The sequence below is a fragment of the Mus musculus genome, chromosome 10 (genome assembly GCF_000001635.26).
Source record: "Mus musculus strain C57BL/6J chromosome 10, GRCm38.p6 C57BL/6J".
Taxonomy (NCBI): Eukaryota; Metazoa; Chordata; class Mammalia; order Rodentia; family Muridae; genus Mus; species Mus musculus.
The window spans coordinates 70,894,392-70,914,847 of NC_000076.6; the positions used below are offsets into that span (position 1 = coordinate 70,894,392).

A 20,456-nucleotide genomic window follows, 5' to 3' on the forward strand; every position below is an offset into this window, starting at 1 on the left:
GGTTGACTGCGGCCACTCAGGAACCTGCTTAGTTCATAACTGGAAAGTTTCCTTCTGTTGTTGACTCCTTGTTTTATCCTGTTATTGTCAGAGAGGATAAAGGTTATGTTTTTATTTATTGCAATTCACCGAAGAGGTATCTGATTTTTAAAATTTTTTAATTAGGGTCTAAAATTTGGTCTGTGGAATGTTTCATGTGATGGTAAGAATGTGTATCTTGCTGCTGTCAGGTAAGATGCCTTTTTAAATATGTTAGACTTGTAGATGAATTAATTATACCTATCCCTGCCTAGCTCCCAAGTGAATGAGACTCACATTATGACTTATTCATTTAGCTTTTGCACAGTTACTGAGGGATTACCTCGAATCTAACTTTCTAATGCCAGACTGACTGCTTGGGCTCTCCAAATATTTGCTGTTTGTGTGTTTCTGGGTTATTTCTGCCCCATCAGTCTGTCCTGGGGTCCATTTCACTTGGGCACATGCTGCTGCTCCATCACACCTAATGGAGACCTCCTGTTCCCTCCATCATATCCTTCTTCCTCTCTCCTTCCCTCTCTCCTTCTCCTCATGGTCCTTCCCTACGATCACCAGTCCTCCCCAGAAATTGGCTGTCACCAGCTATTTAACCACTGGATTTAAATTGGGGACCAAAGTTTACACAACAAAGGCTGGTGTCCACTGGAGATTCACTCATCTTGGGGCAGCCAGATCTTGGGGTACAGAGTTAGCATTTGAGTGACACAACATAGACTAGTGCTGTATTTGAGGTTTTTATCTCCATTTGCAGCCAACAATGGGTGCTTTATATAGCTGGGAGCTTCAGTGTTGGGCACATATTTATAATTATTAGAACGTTTTGTGGAAACAATCCCTTCAGTATTGTATGATGGCGTTGCTTTCGACATCCTTGATTGAAACTTTGTTTTATCAGATGTCAACCTTCCCGTTGGCTTCTTGTTTCCATTTACAGGGGAATATCTTTTCCCCTCTCTTCACATGTGGTTTGTGTCTTCATGGTTGTAGTAAATACTTGATTAGCACAGAGTCCTAGAGGCAGGGGCCAGGGGCTGGCACTGGAACACCGTGGGAGGCAAATGCTTTGTAAGTGCTTTCTGGGGACAGCAAACTGAGCAACTATCCAATTGTAATTCGATGGAGAGATGTCCCACCAGGCTCTTGTATCTGAACACTGATCCTCAATTAGTGGTGCTGTTTGGAGCGGTAAGCAAAGTTTTAGGAGGTGGTGCCTTGCTGGAGGAAGTGCATCACTGGGGGGTGGGGCTTTGAGGATTTATAGCTTTGCCATCCATCCTTCCTGTTATTTCTCTCTTCTGCTTCTTCTGTGTGGATAAAATGTGATCTGTGGGTGTAGAAGGAATGGCCGCAGCCGTCTCTATGTAAACACAGGGGCCACAAAGCCATAAAGGCATCTTCTGCAGGAGGACCTAATTGAAAACTCCCTGAGAGACCAAGGCTTGCTGACACAGACAATGCCAGCCAATCAGGAACGGCTGTTTAGAAGAGACGCTTTCTTGGGACCAATGGGATGCAGGTGGAGAGTATTAAAGGAGCTTGCAGCAGTGCTCAGATGAGCTTGTTGAGGCGGTTCTCATCTGTTCATGGAGTCTGTGTCATAGACTCCGTACCACCTCACCTCCAACCCCCAGGGACACGTAGGGTCAGCAGTGAGTAGTCCAGGGCACCGGCAGCAGGCTGGCTTCCTGTTCCTGCTTCCCTTGCTTTCTCTGACTGTTGTCATGTCCTTTCCGCCATGACAGACTGACTCTCTCTCTCTCTCTCTCTCTCTCTCTCTCTGTCTCTCTCTCTGTCTCTCTCTCTCTGGAACCAGAAGCCAAAATAAAACCTTTCTTTTTTTAAGTTGCCTTAGTCGGAGTATTTTTATCACCGCAGCAGGAAAATAACTAACCGGCTAGGTAGGGCACACCCTTGTGCATGGCTCTGGTGACATAGCAACACAGTCTCAAAGATCTCAGAGAGAAGGCACAGCGAATGGCTTCCAGGACAGACTACAGCCCATTTGTAAGATGACTCCCCAAAAGCTGCACCTTGGGGTGTTAGAGATGGGGGAAGCACTCAGTAGGCTCCCTTTCCTGGACGTGGTAGTCATCAAGTTCCAGAAAGCTCTGTGAATTTGGCTTGGGTTTGCTGGGGACAAGACTTTACATCCACCAAAGCTGCAGATGTCTACACTAGGGAGGGCTCCTGGGGTGGCTTCCTGTCAGGGGAAATTGCTTTTTGTGCCCTGGTGATCCAGATTACAAAGCTGTGGTATCAGGAGCACTCTCTCTCTCTCTCTCTCTGTAGCTCCCTTGCCCTCCTTGTCCCTCAGCTCTCTCCCACTTTGTTCTTTAACCCTCTAATCCAAACTCAGGGGTTTAATTTTGTGAGCATAGGTGCTGGGTGCCTCTATACAGCCACACTGCTTTACCTGATCCGATAGCTTGCTCCTGATTAAAGGCCATCTCTCCCAGTGACAACATTGTCCACACTGACCAGCACAGACTTTTGGGAGAGATTCAGTGACTAAGCAATCAGACATCAGACTCATCACACCACAGGGACCTTCTCAGAAGTCCAGATCCATAGCCGGATCATACTGAAGTTCACGTACATGCCAGACCATGAAGGGAAGGGAAGGGAAGGGAAGGGAAGGGAAGGGAAGGGAAGGGGGAAGGGAAGGGGGAAGGGAAGGGGGAAGGGAAGGGGGAAGGGAAGGGGGAAGGGAAGAGGGAAGGGAAGAGGGAAGGGAAGAGGGAAGGGAAGAGGGAAGGGAAGAGGGAAGGGAAGAGGGAAGGGAAGAGGGAAGGGAAGAGGGAAGGGAAGAGGGAAGGGAAGAGGGAAGGGAAGAGGGAAGGGAAGAGGGAAGGGAAGAGGGAAGGGAAGAGGGAAGGGAAGAGGGAAGGGAAGAGGGAAGGGAAGAGGGAAGGGAAGAGGGAAGGGAAGAGGGAAGGGAAGGGAAGGGAAGGGAAGGGAAGGGGGAAGGGAAGGGGGAAGGGAAGAGGGAAGGGAAGAGGGAAGGGAAGAGGGAAGGGAAGAAAGGGAAGGGAAGAGGGAAGGGAAAAGTTTTATGGTGTATATATATAAAGGAAGTTTTATATAAAGGAAGGAAAGGACAGAGAGGGCCAGCTTGGTTTTCTCAGGCCCACGGGGATGTCTGGGAAATGGCTGAAGCAATGACTGAGGACAAGCTCTTGTTCTCAGTGGCTGAGCAGGAATGTCTAACATCATTCTGATCAGCACATCTTTGGGGTGATTGATGGTAGCCCCATTTTATCTCTTCCTTCAGAGGTCAATCTCTCTTCACGATGTCCAGCTGCCTTCTCGCTCTCTCTAAATAAATAAATAGCTGGAGAAGGGATGGAATCTTGATTAACTCTGAAGGGCAAACTCAAAGCAGAACAGGTTCCGACAGGCTGAGCTGTAACCGTGTGCTCGTGCTGAGATCTATTAGTGAAACACCCTTTGGAGATCTCTTGGGGATATATTGCCCTTTGTTTCGTTGTTACTGTTTTCCCGTTGTGGAATCTTACCATCATTCATGACAGCATCTTACATGTGTCAGTCCAAATGATTCCAGGTCACCAGTGTCATGGTTTAAGTTCCTTTCAAATGATTACTCTTCAAGAGGCTTTCTGAGTGTCCTGGGTCACCCATACATCACTTAAAAGAAAGCACAGCACCAGTCACTCAAGCTTGAGGCGCACGTGGGGGTGGGGGAGGAAGGATGACTTTGATTCAAAGAAAACAAACCTCTTGAATGTTTTTCCCAGCGTGTCTGCTTTCCATAATAATATGCTTTATTCCTTGTTGTGCTGGAATAAATCACTCAAATAAATACATGTGAGCTGACCATGTACCAGAACAATATCAAATAATCACAGTTTGTGGGCTTGTTTGGAAGTCTCATGGAGTGTGGCCGGTGAGACATGATGCAACACCCTCTCTAATTGGCTGTGGTCTGAGATTCTGAAGTTGGACTCAGAAGTCCATCCCCTTTTACAAATTATTGGTAAGGTTATGTGAGTACTTAGGCCCAGGTAATGGTTGAAGGTAATTACAAACAGCCAGTGAGTCCCCTGGCCAGAAGCTGGGTTAAATGACTCCCTGGCCAGAAGCTGGGTTAAATGACTTTGAATGGAATTGTCCCCATACCCCAGCTCAGTGTTGTACAGCCTGAAGCTGGAAACCTGATTGTAAACGCCTGAGTTGATAGATAGTCTGATAGCAATAGATATTTCCAGGAAACAGAGTTAGCAATAGATATTTATAGGAAACAAGAGTGCTTTCATGAAGAAGAGATAAGGTTTGATGAGGAAGTCCACCTGCTAGTCCAACTGCTGTGTGCTGCCAAGGTCTTCCTGCCCCATGGAACCAGCTATGATATCATTACCTACCGGTCAGAATAGCTTAGTTAGTGGAGAGCTCTGAGCCCCACACAAATACCCACAGCAAGGCTGGGTTTACATTTGGGAATGCTCTATTTGACTTACAAGATCCCTGCCTTCTCTCTTCCTGTATTCTGCTAACCAGACCTTAAAATCCATTCTCTCTGTGTTCTAAAGAATGGATTAGTTTTTAGTTGAACCATGCAAAACAGAAAATACCAGAGTCCAAGATGCATGTGGGGAGCAGGGATGGAGTCTTTAGTGACTAAGTCAGAAGGGGCTGACAGGGCCAGGAGATGTGGGTTTCCCTGCTCCCTACGTCCTCTCTGCTCTCTACCCATGGAGCCACAGTCATCACAGTTTACATTCCCAGAGCCCATTCTTTCCCTCCCACCTAAGCCCACCACAGCAGGACCCCATCCCTTCAATGTGGCTCTTTCATAGATCGAATGCACAGTATCCTAGGGTATATTGCTGTGAAGAGACACCATGACCAAAGTGACTCTTAACAAAGGCAAACATTTCATTGGGGCTGGCTTAGAGTTTCAGAGGTTTCATCCATTATCATCAAGGTGGGAGCATGGCAGCATCCAGGCAGATATGGTGCTAGAGAAGGAGCTGAGAATTCTACATCTTGATTGGAAGGCAACAGGAAACTGTTACACTGGACAGAGCTTGAGCATAGGAGACCTCAAAGCCTGCCCCCACAATGACACACTTCCTCCAACAAGGCCACACCCACTCCAACAAGGCCACACCTCCTAAAAGTGCCAATGGTCCAAGCATTCAAATGCATGAGTCTGTGGGGCCACCCCTGTTCAAACTATCATACACAGTAAACCTCTCTTTCTCAACATGGGCAAGTATTAACCCAGGGTTTTCTACAGACAGGACATATTGCCTGTGACTAGTTAATGTTCAGACATTGAGGTGAAAATGCCATTCACACCCATGATAAGTATGGTTTGAATGCAAAATGTCTCCCACGGACAGGTTCATCTGTCAGAATACTCCATCACCAGTTGATGACACTCTTTGGAGAAATTGTAGAACCTTGTGGATAGGAAACCTAGCTGGCAGAAATAGAGTCTTAGAGGTGGGAGTTGAGAGTTAATGGCTACTTTTGATCCAAGTTCTCTCCTTCCTGATCTACTGGGATGTGAACAAGCAACTTCATAGTCCTACTACCACAGAGAGACCCAGGTTCTGCTGCTATGGACTCTATTGTGGCTTCCTTCCTCTAATGCACAGTATCAGCTCAAATCATGGGTCAAAGCCAATCCTTGTCCCCTTAGGTTACTCTCACGTATCTATCACAGCAGTGAGGAGCATTATCAGTGTTATCAGCACAGTGTGGCTGTACTCCTTACTGAGCTCGCCATGCATACCAGATGAGAAGATGGCCTTTAGAGGGCGCAGACAGGAAGCAGAACATTTAGGTAAACCACCTGCATCCATCCCTGTGATCCTCGATGCCTGGGAGGCTGAGGCAGGAGGATCATATGTTGGCAGCCAGCCTAACTTGAGTGATACAGAGATAAACAACGCCATCACCTTCCCATTAGCCTTTGTTTCAGACTTGAGGATGTGGCTTAGAGCGAACTGCCTGGCGTGCTTTATCACCTTATCTGGTATCTTGAGAAAACAGAGAACAGTGCAAAGGATAAATGCTGTTTAAGATGAACATAATCTTCCACTGGCACCTTTTCCCAGCAATGGTTGGGACCCCCTTTATGTTTCTAAGTGCTCCCGGACTATCTTGGCTTTCCCCTGGAGTCAGGAGCTCCATTTGTAGGTCAGGAGAGGTCATTGCTTGGCTTGTCAGGGATGAAGATGTCAAGAGTAAGAGTACTTCCCAAATACTACTACAGAAGGATTAAAGGAACATGTGATGCTGTGTAGATGCGTGCTTATGAGTATATGGGAGTCAAATCAGGGAAAGGATCTTTTTTTTTTTTTTTAGATTTATTTATTTTTACTATATGTAAGATTTATTTATTTTTACTATATGTAAGTACACTCTTACCCACTGAGCCATCTCACCAGCCCTTTTTTTTTTTTTAAGTTACAGCTGGCCAGCAGTGGCACACACCTTTAATCCTAGCACTTGGGAAGCAGAGGCAGGTGTGTCTCTGAGTTCGAGGCCAGCCTGGACAATAAGTTCCAGGACAGTGAGGGATACCCAGAGAAACCCTGACTCAAAACCTCCCCTAAAAAAACTATTGTATGAAGCCATCTGTAGCATCCCAGCAGAGGAGGGAAAGGACAAAAGACACAAGGGACCCCTTTGGGCCAGGCAAGCAGTGCCAAACCTATGTGCATGCCCCAGGTGGTTCTTCTTCGCACTCACTGATGCCAAGCTGGCTCCAGATAGGTAAAAAGGGACCTTGAGGATATAACGAAATCGTTTGAATCCGTCCCACTTCCCATCCGCAGGCCTGGAAGATGAGCAGAACACAAGGTCTTCCCAGGCCATGCGTACATTTCCTGGGAAGAAAAGCAGCTCAGAGCCACAGGCTGACTAAGCTCCCTCATCTTGCAGAGCTCGCCGATGAAAGGATGCTCACAGACTCTTCTACCATCTCTAAAGCGTAGGTTACCATGGGAACAGTCCAGACAACAGAGGCTCCCCAGCATGTAGACTTTTCAGTGCTAAAACCAACACTTGGCCTATCCACTCAGTCTCAGATAATTCTATTACAAAGCACTGCCACCAGTTGGGTCCAGTGGAGAATGTTTGCTGATTATACCAGTTCTCCGTTTAAGGTTATCTCCTTGGGAATGTGTGTCAATGGGCAAGGCTGCCCAGCTTTTGCTAAGCACCCTAATGATGAGACACATTAGTAGATAAACATTTAAAAATGCAATGGTGTCACTCCAAGGGGCTGGAGAGATGACTCAGTGGTTAAGAACCCTTGCTACTCTTCCACAGCACACAGATTCAAGTTCCAGCACTTGTGCCAAGTGATTCACAGTCTCCTATAACTATAGCTTCTGGGGAATCACCTCTTTATGACCTTTCGGGCACCTGCGCTCATGTATGTATGCATGTACACACATATATACACACATACATACATACACACTGAAAAATTAAAAAAATAAAATTAAAATCATTGATTTATTAATTTTAATTTTTTAAGATTATAATCAAATTTCTCCATTCCCTTTCTCTCCTCCAGACATTTCTATATATATCCTTCCATGCTTTCTTTCAAATCCATGGACTCTTCCAATTAATTATTATTGCACACACACGCACATACACACACAGACACACACACATTCCTAGGTGTAGCCTGCTCAGATTCTATATGTATACACACACATGTATATATGTATGTATATATATATATATATATATATATATATATATATATATATATATATATTCCTAGACATAGCCTGCTCAGTCTATATGTTATCGTGTGCATATTTTCAGTGCTGGCCATTCATTACTGGACAACCAATTGGTGTGCTCTTCCCTGGGGAGGAGTGCCTCTCTTGCCCCAGCTTTCCTCAGTTGCCTATAGTTCTTTGTGGAGGGTTGAGGCCTCCTGGGCTTTCCCCCTCCTCTTTGGCATATCCGTTGATGTCGCCCTGTTCAGCTCTCCTATAGGCAGTCATATTGGTAAGATTTTGTGGGTGTATTGGGTATAGCTTCCGACATTAATAAGAGACATAATCTCGTAGCAAGCTCCCCAATCCCTGGCTCCCCCTTTCCCAGAGTTCCTTGAGCCTCAGGTGCAGGAGTGTTTTATACATGCAGCCACTGGGACTGGGCTCCACAGTCTCCTAGCCCCATTTTTAAGAGACATCATGACCTAACTGTGGAGCTACATCCATGTGCACAAATACAGAATTCTGTAAGCTCCAGGGGTTACAAACATGAGCAGCAGTTAGCATTAGAAACTTATTTCCGACCCATGGGGCATGTGAGGAACCAGGTATGAGTTTAAGCATCAGGGCTCCTGCTGACTGCAGCTGCTCCTTTGAAAAGTCATGTCTGACCCCAGAAATAACAAGGCTGCCCTGAGGTTGTCCCTAATCAGGCTCTCTTAGCCTTGCCAGATGTCTCCCACCTTCTGTTCCTTGCACACAGTACACCCATATGGATTAGCCCCAGGGACCTTGCTGTTCTTCTTTCTGACAGAGGTCTCATGACTCACAGTAGATGTCAAGTCCAGCTATGACAGGGTGTTGTGTATGCAATGAGCAAGCTTGCAAATGAGGTCGAATGTGCAAACATCCTCCTTCATTTAAACACTCTGCTGCTGGCTCCCAGACGGGAGGCTAGCAAGCAAGATCAGGCCGTAGGATAAGGTGTGGGCATAGAAGAGGCCTCTTGAACCGACTGAGGCACTAAATGGAATTATATTATAGGTATCTAGATGGTGGCAGCTTCTGAACAGTGTGTGTGTGTGTGTGTGTGTGTGTGTGTGTGTGTGTGTGTGTTTGTGTTAGCTACATGCCCTGGGGCCATTATATACAGTGTTGAATCATCATCTAAGCTGCTGAGTACCATAGTCTATGGGTCAGGCCTGCAGCTGGATCTCTCTGTGTGTAAGAATTTATTGTGAGAAATGAATGAACATGGGATTGGTGAAATGCCTCACTCGCTCACTGTGCTGCAGAGAATCCAAATTTGATTCACAGCACCCACTTCAGGTAGCTCATTCCAGCTCCAGGGGATCCAGCATCCTCGTCAGTCCTCCATAGGCCCCTATATACAAAGTACCTATATATAGACATACAGAAAAACTGTAAACAATAACAAGATTTTTTTTAAAAAAAATTGAACAGAAATGAATGAACTAAAGATGCCAACGATGTCTAGAACATGGCCATTGATGCTCTTTTTATTTTTATTTTTAGGTGAAAAGGTAGAGATATAAATGATCCACAGATGTAATTACAGTACATAGCACATATGTTCTTCCATGATTTGCTAGGCCAGCAGTTTTCATCCTGTGGGCCATGACCCCTTAGAGATCGACTATCAGGTATCCTACATATCAGATATTTACATTACAATTCATAACAGTAGCAAAATTACAGTTACAAAGTAGCAATAAAAATAAGTTAATGGTTGTGGGACACCACGACATGAGGAACTGTGTTAAAGGGTCACAGCATTAGGGAAGTGAGGACCACTGCTCTAGGCCATTGATTTGGGGGCAGGCAATTGCTAAGACGGTTTTGGTTATAAGAGCTCAAGGGCTTGTTTGAAACTTGGTTTTATTCTCACTTTTCACTGTGCAGAGCCAGGAATGCTGATAAATAGCCAAGGTCATTGCGACAGCGTCCCCAGGCCTGTGTTCTCTGCCCCAGAGCAGTAATCAACAGCAGAGCCAAGGCTGAGAAAACCCCATTTGCCTGGAAGCCCACGGTGACACTGACACTCTGACAACTGTCATCCTGGACAGTGAAGCTGCCTCTGAAACAGAGGATTATCTCCTCAATGGTCTTTGTTGTTACGAATGCGTCTAGAGGGCCATCTCTAGGGAGTTCCTTCGCAGATCATGCAGTCTTTCTCTCTCCTACCCTTGCTGTGGCAGCTTCAGAAAGTCTCTTGGGAGCAAGAAACTACTCTACCTAGCAGGGCATTTGTTTCCCCAGGGGATGCTGATGGGGCTGAGCTGGCAACAGCATCCCTGACAGGCAGAACCTCTTCCTCACCTCCTTCACATTTAGTTGCCTGGAAACCACAGAGGTGTTATTGGTCAGCCTCACGGACCACATGGGATAGCAGTTCTTTTGGGTTTGCCTTGTACCCAGTCTCCATATTACCGAGACAAATTTCCGAGGTCAGCCAGGAGATCAAGAGCTGGGGGAAGTGGAGGAAGGGTTCCTGTCTTCTTCTATGTCAAGCATGTGGGGCTGGGTTTGGAACTTTGATATGACACATGCGAGGTTCTGGGTTTGTTCTCAACACCCACCCACACACACACACACACACTCCAAATAAACATTCTAGACTGCCAAACCTGAGGAGTCTGTTCAGGATGAGGGGTTTTGTTTGTAAGCTGTCATATGATTGTCCCTGTCAGCTGCTCTGTTGTTTCATGGTGATCTCTCTGCTAACATCCTCCTATGTGTCAGATGTTGCTCTATTCCTGTCTTAGTTATGTTTCCATTGCTGTGAAAAGATACCATGACTAGGGCAGCACCATGACCAAGGGACGACATTTAATTGGGGCTGGCTTACAGGTTAAGAGGTTCAGTCCATTATCATTCTAGCAGGAAGCATGGCAGCATCCAGGCAGGTACAGTACTAGAGAATGAGCTAAGAGATCTCCATCTTGTTGCAAAGGCAAAGAGGAGAAAACTATCTTCCAGGCAGTTAGGAGGAAGGTCTCAAAGCCCAACCCTCACAGTGACACACTTCCTCCAACAAGGCCACACCCCTCCAACAAAGTCACACCCACTCCAACATGGCCACACCCACTCCAACAAGGCCACACTTCCTAATATTGCCACTCCCTGGGCCAAGCATATCCAAACCAGCACAGTACCTTTATGCTAATGGCTCTCACAACAGTCCTTCTTTTGCTCTCTCATTTTTTAAGGTAATCAAGATTTCAAGATAGATGGCTGCTTGCACAAGGGCATAACACCTAAGGCCAACCTGGCAGGAACCATGCCTAACACTGCTTGGCCTCAGTTGTCCATTGTATTTATTGATTCACAGAACGTACATCAGAGCCTGGCACACAACAGATGCCCATGAAAATAGAAAGATACAAATTACCCTGTCCTGGGTGAGTCATGGCTCATCTAGAACCAAATTTGGAGATTTTTCAGACAGAAGTTATAGCAAGGAGTGTCACACACTCCATACTGTCCTGGAGGTGGCTGATGTTTCTCAGCACAGTTTTATAGATGGGAAAAACCAGGGCCACTAGCAGATAGCTATTTGAGGAAATCAGCTCTGAAAGTGTTTGGACTTCTGAGTTTCTGATCACAACTTCTGGGCCAGGGGCTGGTTCTCAGTGTTCTCTAACAGATCTAAACCCCAATCTGCTTTCTCTGGCTGTCTTAGGGTTTTGCTGCTGTGAACAGACACCATGACCAAGGCAACTCTTATAAGGACAACATTTAATTGGAGCTGGTTGACAGGTTCAGAGATTCAGTCCATTATCATCAAGGTGGGAGCATGGCAGCATCCAGGCAGACATGGTGCAGGAGGAGCTGAGAGTTCTACATCTTCATCTGAAGGCTGGAAGACTGCTAGCAGAATACTGTCTTCCAGGCAACTAGGAGGGTCTTAAAGCCCACGCCCACAGTGACACACCCACTCCAACAAGGCCCCACCCACTCCAACAAGACCAGTCTTTAATAGTGCCACTCCCTGGGCCAAGCATATACAAACCATCATACTGGCTGATCTGCAGTGAGCGGCCTCATTGCTCTCACTTGCGTTCATTTTCTTCTCAGAGCCCTTCTCTCCTCTCAGGTTAAGGCTTTTTTTTTTTTTTTTTTCTAATTCATAACCACTTTCATCAGTCGGGCTCTGACACACACATCAGACCAAATATCAGGGCAAATACGCACAGCGCAATTACAGCAGATGGGTCACGCTTCGAGGTGACACAGAACTGCAGAGGAACGAGCCTTTTTTTTCCCCCAATTTCAAATGTAACACATTCTGTATCTGGAGGGGAAAAATTAATTGGATTTCACGTCTCTCATCCTTCCACCCCTTGACTCCGTTTAGTCACCTCCGGGACCCCGTCACTACAGCCAGATATGCAGTGACGTTTATTAGAGAGCAAGAGCAGACAACGAGGAAGGTTGGTCACTTCTTTGTCATCGATGTCAATCAATCACCTCTGGACTCAGCTCACGGTGGGCAAACACATAGCCATTACCTCATCATGAGCCATCTTAGAGGCACCAACAGAAGCCTAGAAATAAGAAGCCAGTTAGTGCAAGGCAAAATGATCGATCGGCCATGTGCTAGAGCCGTGGTTCTCAACCGGTGGGTCCTGACCCCTTTGAAGGTCTAACGACCCTCTTCCACAGAGGTCACCTAAGAAAACACAGATGTTTGCATTACAATTCATAACAGTGGCAAAATTACAGCTATGAAGTAGGAAAAAAACCCTCATAATTTTGCCGGGGGGGGGGGTCACCACAACCTGAGGAACTGTATTTAAAAAGTCACAGCATTAGGAAGGTTGAGACCCACTGCACTAGAGTTAAACCTGGCAACAGGAATTCAAATCGAGAATGGGATCCTTCCACCCCAGCCATCAAAGAGTATGTAGAGAGGAATGTGTTAGCTGGTAGTATCAGAGAGAGTATTCTGGGATGGAGTAACACCACAAGCAAATATTTGGAGGAAGGAACATGCTGAGTCTGTTTGGTAGACGGTGACATTGTTTACATTTACATCACCATAGACAAGACTATATTGTGAAATTAGCTTTCTGCCCCATTCCTAAGGAGATTTCCCATAGAACCTTGATAATCTTCCTTTGAGTAAGAGGTCCAGCTCGGACCACAAATGCCCAAAAGCTGATTTTTAACTTCCAACTTAGGAGTTCCCATGGCTGAAGTAAACCCATCTATTGCAAAGTACCAGTTTACTGGAGCCAAGGAATTGTGGTCAAACTTGGGATTCCACGGCACTAGGGGACTTGATGTGTCACCCTGCACAAAAGTGCCCTTTACTGGCATAGGTGGCACTTTTCTTAGGGTAGCTTCAAGTTCAAAACAAGGACAGACAAACAATGAAAAACATATAGAGGATTTCTTATTACTACCACCAGACGTGCTCAGGAGACAGGAGATCCTCAGACTGGATGGGGTTGTTTCCTTAAAATCCTTGAACATACTAAGCTTCGTTGTTGAGGAGGAGACAGGAACATCTTGGGCAGGTGGAGGCATTTTTCCCAGAGGAGTAAAAGCATTCTATAGAAACAGAGTTCATACAGCAGGATAGTATGAGAAAATCTATTATATGTATGCTACATCTATCTAGCCTTGCCACTAGAGTGGCCACAGAGCCCTGCTCAGCACCATTGTGCCTTCAAAAGGGTGGGCTGGGAGGGGTCTTTACTCTACCCAAGTCAATCAATAGCCACTTACTTTCTTTGGTAACTCTAGCCAGATCCAGTGTGGCTTGAATCTATGTGGCTCCTTCTGTAGGATTCTTCTTTGCTGTGTGTCCACAAGACACTAAGCTTCCATTCTGGCTGGAACATGACATGACATTTTAGCTCTCTTTGTTAAGTCACACATGTAGTAGCATCACATACTAATGAAAAGCAATTAAGGATGGCAATGGTTGGTTACAGAAGCAGAAGAAAAGCCTAGGCCCATATCAAGTCGGTCCCGAAAGGACCAGATAAGTGGATACCAAATTTAGTACCATCCTTGCAGAGAACAATCCTGGACTGGAGTTGCAGATCCACATGCCTGGAATGCCGCATCAGGAAGTGCCCAAAGTATGTGAAAACCAACTCAATAGACCCTTATGATCACGGCTCCCTTCCACTAAGAACTAACCACATGGCAGGTTACGATATGTGCCTTATACAGGCATCACTGAAGCCAAAGATGATCAGTTTTTCACAGAAGATGCCGTTATGGTGACTCAACAGTCATCCGTTACCCGGTACCATACAAAGGACTGACAAAAGCAGATTGGGAATTTTCATTAACACACATTCGTTGTACATAGTAAGCAGATTCCTGTGCCATTTCCTTTTGCAGACTGTGTGTCACTCTGGCCAAATCCAGACACGTTTCCTCCCATGCTGCCTTTTCCTTTAGTAATCGTTATAATCTATTCATTTGTTGCAGAGTAACTTAGTCATCAATAGAAGCGTATTTGCTATGATATGTAGGATTCTCTTTGCCATCCTCTCACATAAGCAGAAGAAGGAAAGTGGATCATCTGGTAGAGTCGGTCTTTCTTTTCGAGCCCATACGCTTCTACGTAATTACAATTTACCCTCCTGCTAATAGTGTATAAGACTTCTTTTGTCTTTGTATTCTTGACAACATAATTTTATTGTTCTCTACACTATACTCTGAAGGGAAAAAGAAACTACCTCACTGCAACTCTGATTTGTGTAGCCTGACAGTGAATGATACTATTTTCCATATATCTGTGAATTTGTATTTCTTCTTTTGACAGGTGTCTTTCAGATAATTTGTCCATTGTTAGTCGGTTATTAGTTTTCATGTTGCTAAGTTTCTTGAGTTGCTAATATATTTTCGACATTAACCCTTTGTCAGATGACTAGTCAGAAAACATTTTTCTGCTGTTTTGAAGTCATCTCTGTTGATGGCTTCTGTGATGGTTTGTATATGCTCAGGCCAGGGAGTGGCACTATTAGGAGGTGTGGCCCTGTTAGAGTAGGTGTGTCACTGTGGGTGTGGTCTATAAGACTCTCATCCTAGCTGTCTGGAAGTGAGTATTCTGCTAGCAGCCTTCAGATAAAGATGTAGAACTCTCAGCTCCTCCTGCACCATGCCTGCCTGAATGCTGCCCTGCTCCCATCTTGGTGATAATGGACTGAATCTCTGAACCTGTAAGCCAGACCCAATTAAATGTTGTCCTTATAAGAATTACCTTGGTCACAGTGTCTGTTTACAGCAGTAAAATCCTAACCATGATAGCTGCCTGTGCTGTTTTTGAAAGCTTTTCATGGGATGTTGATCTCAGCCATCGATATTTGCTTTTGCTTCCTGTGCCTTTGGGGTCCTAGAATTGTCTCTTCCATATTTTCTTCTAGTAGTTTCAGAATACTGGTTTTAGGTCCATTTTGAGTTTTACTCTCCTGCATGTAGATACCCAGCCTCCCAGCCTCCGTTACTGAAGGGGCTCTCATTTCTCCAACGTCTGTATGATGTTGGTGAGAATCAGCTGGCCATAGATACATGGGGATTTTTCTGACATGTCTATTTTGTCCCATTGGTCTGTTACTATCTTCTGGTCACTACAACTCAATAATAGGCTATAGACTCAGGTATTGAAATGCATCCATCTTTGGTCTTTCAGATGAAGATTAACTTGGCAATTTGGGATATGCCTTGCTATTATATGGATTTTAAACTTTTTTTTTCCTAGATAGGCAAAGACTATATATACATGGTGTCTTGATGGAGGTTGTGTTGACTTTATATATTGCTTTGAGTAGTATGGAAAGGTTCACCAGTGTTCTGCTAGGAACAAGGACAGCATTTTCATTTTGTGTGCTCAGTTTCTGTTAACATTTCTCATCATCAAAGCCTTCGCTTCCTCAGTCAAGTTTTCCTTTTTCTTTTTAAAGATTTATTTATTTAATGTGAGTACACTGTCGCTGTCTTCAGACACACCAGAAGAAGGCATTGGATCCCATTATAGACAGTTGTAAGCCACCATGTGGTTGCTGGGAACTGAACTCGGGACCTCTGGAAGAGCAGGGCTCTTAACTGCTGAGCCATCTCTCCAGTCCCCAGTCAAGCTTTTCTAGTCCCCCCCTCCCCCTTTAAAGCTATTAGGACTAGAACTGCTTTCTAGAATTCCTTTCCCAGCTGATTCATTACTGGTATAGAAAAGCTAATGTTTTTATGTTGATTTTTGCCTCTTGCTACTTTACCAAATTCATGTATTAGTTCAAACAGACTTTGGTAAGGTGGGTCTTTGAATTTCTTTTTATATGCAGAATCATATAACCTATGAATGGGGTTAACATGACTTCCTATTTACATGCCATTTTTTCTTCTCCCACAGCTGCCTCCCTGCTCTGACTAACCCCACTGGTGCTACATGGAACAGGATCCATGGTAGAAAACACACTTTTGCATCTTATAGCACCTCTTACTGTGCTTTCTGGCCACTGTGCTGCTGCTGGCTGTGGGTTTGCCACACACCTCCTCCGTTCTAGTGAGGCTTCTGTAACTACTATGGTCCAGGGTTCTTCTCCAGGATGAAGAGCTGAATTTCACCAAGTGCTTTTTTCAACACCTGAGGTGACTCTGATTTTTATCCTTCCTTCTGTTCATGTGAATCTTTACATCGACTGATTTGTGGGTGATGAGCCCTCCTTTCATCTCTGGGCTGAAAAGAATTTGTTCAGAATGCATGATCTTTTTGATGCATTACCAACTCCATTTGCCCAGTATTTTTTTGAGAATTTTGGCATGTATGTTTACAAGGGATATTGGTGTGTGTGTGTGTGTGTGTGTGTGTGTGTGTGTGTGTGTGTGTGTGTTCATTTTCTGTTTCTGTTGTGTTTTTGCCAGGTTTTGGTAACAAGACAACATTGGTCACCTGACATGAGCTTAGAAGAGTTTTCTCTGTTCAAGCCTAAGGATTAATGTAGGAAAAATGGGCACTAAGTATTCGTTAAAAGTTTGGTAAAACTCAGCCATCTTGTCCTAAGCTTTTCTTTGACTACTGATTCAACAACTACTGATTCAATATCATTTCTTATTAGTCTATTCAGAATGTTCACATCTTCAGAGTCCATAGGACATGAGGGAAGAAATTGATTCATTTCTTTTATTTTTCCCATTTGTTAGTATATGTATTTTTATAATTTCAAGGGCCCTTTATATTTATTATATTGGTTATAATGTTTATCACTTCCATTTATCATGTGTAATCTTTTATTTCTTGGTTGATACACTTATTTGTTGATCTTGATAAAGATTTGTTGGCCTTTCACTGGTATTTCACATTGATTGCTCAGTCCTTATCTGTTTACTCTCTGTCTAGTCTTTGTTATTATTTATTCATTATATATATATATATATATATATATATATATATATATATATATATATATGAGTACACTGCCACTGTCTTCAATCACACCAGAAGAGGGCATCAGATCCCATTACAGATGGTTGTGAGCCACCATGTTGGTTGCTGGGAATTGAACTCAGGACCTCTGGAAGAGCAGTCAGTGCTCTTAACTGCTGAGCCATCTCTCCAGCCTGGTCTTTGTTGTTTCTTTCATTATATTTGCTTGGAATATGTTTTGTTGGTGTTTATCTAAGATTTTGAGATATATCTTTAAGATGACCTCAAACTTGTGATCTTCCTGCCTCTGCCTCTTTGAGCAAATCCTACCAGTGTACACCACCACAAATGGCAGAGATGTGTCTTTGGGTTATTTATCGTATACCATTTTTTACATTGTAGACACTCATTGCTTTAAGTTTCTCTCTTTTTGCCAAACCCTACACGTTTTTCTATTTTATGCTCGAAAAATTTCCCTTTAAAAAATCCTTCTTATCCCTTGTATAACTTCAGTGAACAAAATTTAGTGGAAAGTGTATCACTGGGGGCTGGAGAGATGGCTCAGAAGTTGCAAGTGCTTGCTACTCTTTGAGGGGACCAGAGGTTGGTTTCCAGCACCCACATCAGGTAACTCACAACTGCCTGTAACTCTAGCTCCAGGTGATCTGATGTCCTCTTCTTGCTTCCATGTGTACCTTCACAGATGTATACAGATGTGTGTATGTATATTATGTATACAGATGTGTGTATGTATATATGTGTATTATGATTAAATCTGCAAACATTTATATAATTCCTAGGATTTCTTTATTAATCTTTAGCTTTATTTTATTGTGATTAGAAAATAAGCAGGTATGGCTTTTCTCCCCAATTTTTAAAAAGATTTGTGTGTGTGTGGGGGGTGGCTACTACATGGTCTATTTCAGAGACAATTTCACATGCTATTGGAAATACTGTAATTTTAGAGCTGTGGATTAGCTTTCTATTGATGAAAATAGGCTATTATATCCTACTATGATTGTACAGGAGTAGATGTCCCCCTTTAATCCTAATAGCATCTGTTTTGTAGTTGGGCACTGTGTTGATATCACGTGCATATGGGTTTGTGATTATCTTCTAATGATCTTTAAAGGCTTCTGTTACTGTGTGTGTATGATCACTCAGGTTTCCATTCACCTGTTGTCCATCTTTTCACTGTGTGCATCTTTACTAGTGAAGTGAGTTTCTTACAGGCAGTGTGCTGTTGGATCTTGATTGTTTCTTTCTTCCTCTCTTTCTTTCTCTCTCTCTCTCTTTCTTTCTCTCTCTCTTTCTTTCTCTCTCTCTCTTTCTTTCTTTATTTATTTTTTCTTTCTTCCTTCCTTCCTTCCTTCCTTCCTTCCTTCCTTTCTTTCTTTCTTTCTTTCTTTCTTTCTTTCTTTCTTTCTTTCTTTCTTTCTTTCTTTTTAATCCATTCATTTGGACTGTATCTTTAAGATAATCATTATCTTTATCTCATTTCGGGTTGTGAGACTTCCTTCATCACCTTTTGTAAAGCTGCTCTGGTAGTCAGGAATTCCCTCAGATTTGGCTTCCTTTTTAAGGTCTTATGCCTCCTTCATCTATGAGGGATTGTTTACCTGGTTATAATAACCTTGACTAGCAATTTTCTTTTAGGACTTTGAACATTTCATTCCACTTCCTCCAGAGCTTCAGGGTTTCTGCTGACGACTCTGTTATTAGTCTAATATGTTTGCCCTTAAAGGAAAATTGGAACTTTTCTCTGTCAAATTTAAATGTTATATGCCTTGTATTTTTTGGATAGTTTGGTAATACTATGCTACTGATGAAGATATCATCCCTATTTATTCTATTCTTCCCTTCTAGATCTATTTAGGTCTTAAAGGCTTCTTGTATATTGATAGTTACATCTTTTCCAAAATTATAAAGGTTTTAAAGTTTTTTCCTTTGACATAGTATCTTTGCACATAGTCCAAGCATTCTGGAATTCACTATGTCTCTGGTAGCTATATATTTTTTTTGAGTACTAAGTTTGTAAGTTTGAAGATGTTTCTATTCCAGAATCTGCCTCTGTCATCTTTCACTCTGTCCTAAATTAATTTGATTATCTTGGATTTCATCTAGCTATTAAATTATTTCTTAGGAATTTTACCAATTTTAATTTATTGAGAATTGGTCATTGGGGAGTTTTCTTTTGGGGCATCATGTTTGCTCACATTCCCCATATCCCTACACTGAGAACATAGGATATAGCTGGTGAATCAGCTCTTTCTGTGACTTTTATAGAGTGGCCTTCTTAGAAGGTATCTTTGTCTTGAAGATGTGTGGTTTTGGAATGTCAGTATACAATTGAATTTGATTTTGATTTTAAGTGAGCACCATAGTATTCTCTCTCTCTCTCTCTCTCTCTCTCTCTCTCTCTCTCTCTCTCTCCCTCCCTCCCTCCCTCCCTCCCTCCCTCCCTCCCTCTCTCCCTCCCTCCCTCCCTCTGTCTTACCATTGGCAGAGACTCTTGACTGGTTGTCTTACTTGTCTTACTCCATTAAGGAGAGATTTCCCCCTCTAAGTTGTGGAGATTATGGAGCAAATGCCAAGGTAGCTTGAGTCTGTCTCTGTCCTGTTGTCCCAGTTCTCTGACCCTGAGAATTTCTATTCTTTTCCTTGCTAACTTCCAACTGTCTCTACATAGGAAAAAGCACAGATAAATAAATGATATAATTTGATTTGATGGACAGATACTCTACAGATGATAGATAGCATTCAGTTTCAGACACCCACTTCTATAATCTCTGTGATTAGTAAGCGGACCTGGGCTGAGGGAAAGGCATGAGGCTAGTGCAGGCTTTCTCTACACACACTGCAGTTGGGCAGGGCTCAATTCATGGGCTACAGGCTTTGAGTCTTTTTTTTTTTTTTAACTTTTATTATTCTCTTACTTATTCACTTTACATCCTGCTCACTGCCCCCTTCCTGGTCACCCCCTCCCACAATCCTTTGCCCCTTCTCCCTGGGTATCCTCCTACCCCGCACCCTCACCCCTGGCTCTTCAAGTCTCTATGAGGCTAGGCACTTCCTCTCCCACTGAGGCCAGACAAGATAGCCCAGCTAGTAGAGCACATTCCATGTACAGGCAACAATTTTCGGATAGCCTTCACTAACCACATGAAAGTCAAGCTGCACATCTGCTACAAATGAGTGGGAAGGCTTAGGCCCAGCTTGTGTATGTTCTTTGGTTGGTGGTTCAGACTCGGAGAGCCCTAGGAGTCCAGGTTGTTAAAAGAGATAAGAAGTCCACAGGGAGACCA

At 43.8% G+C, this 20,456-nt stretch overlaps 1 long non-coding RNA gene across 2 annotated transcripts in view; it reads left to right on the forward strand.

The window, feature by feature from the left end:
* Positions 1-20,456, forward strand: part of 4930533K18Rik (RIKEN cDNA 4930533K18 gene) — a 65,600-nt gene that overhangs the window by 25,751 nt on the left and 19,393 nt on the right. The window contains exon 4 of one of the 2 annotated variants that reach the window (NR_166096.1): positions 16,138-16,376. The exons of the other annotated variant lie outside the window; for it this stretch is intronic. This is a non-coding gene — a long non-coding RNA (RIKEN cDNA 4930533K18 gene). The remainder of the gene's footprint in view (positions 1-16,137; positions 16,377-20,456) is intronic. 2 annotated transcript variants of the gene reach the window in all.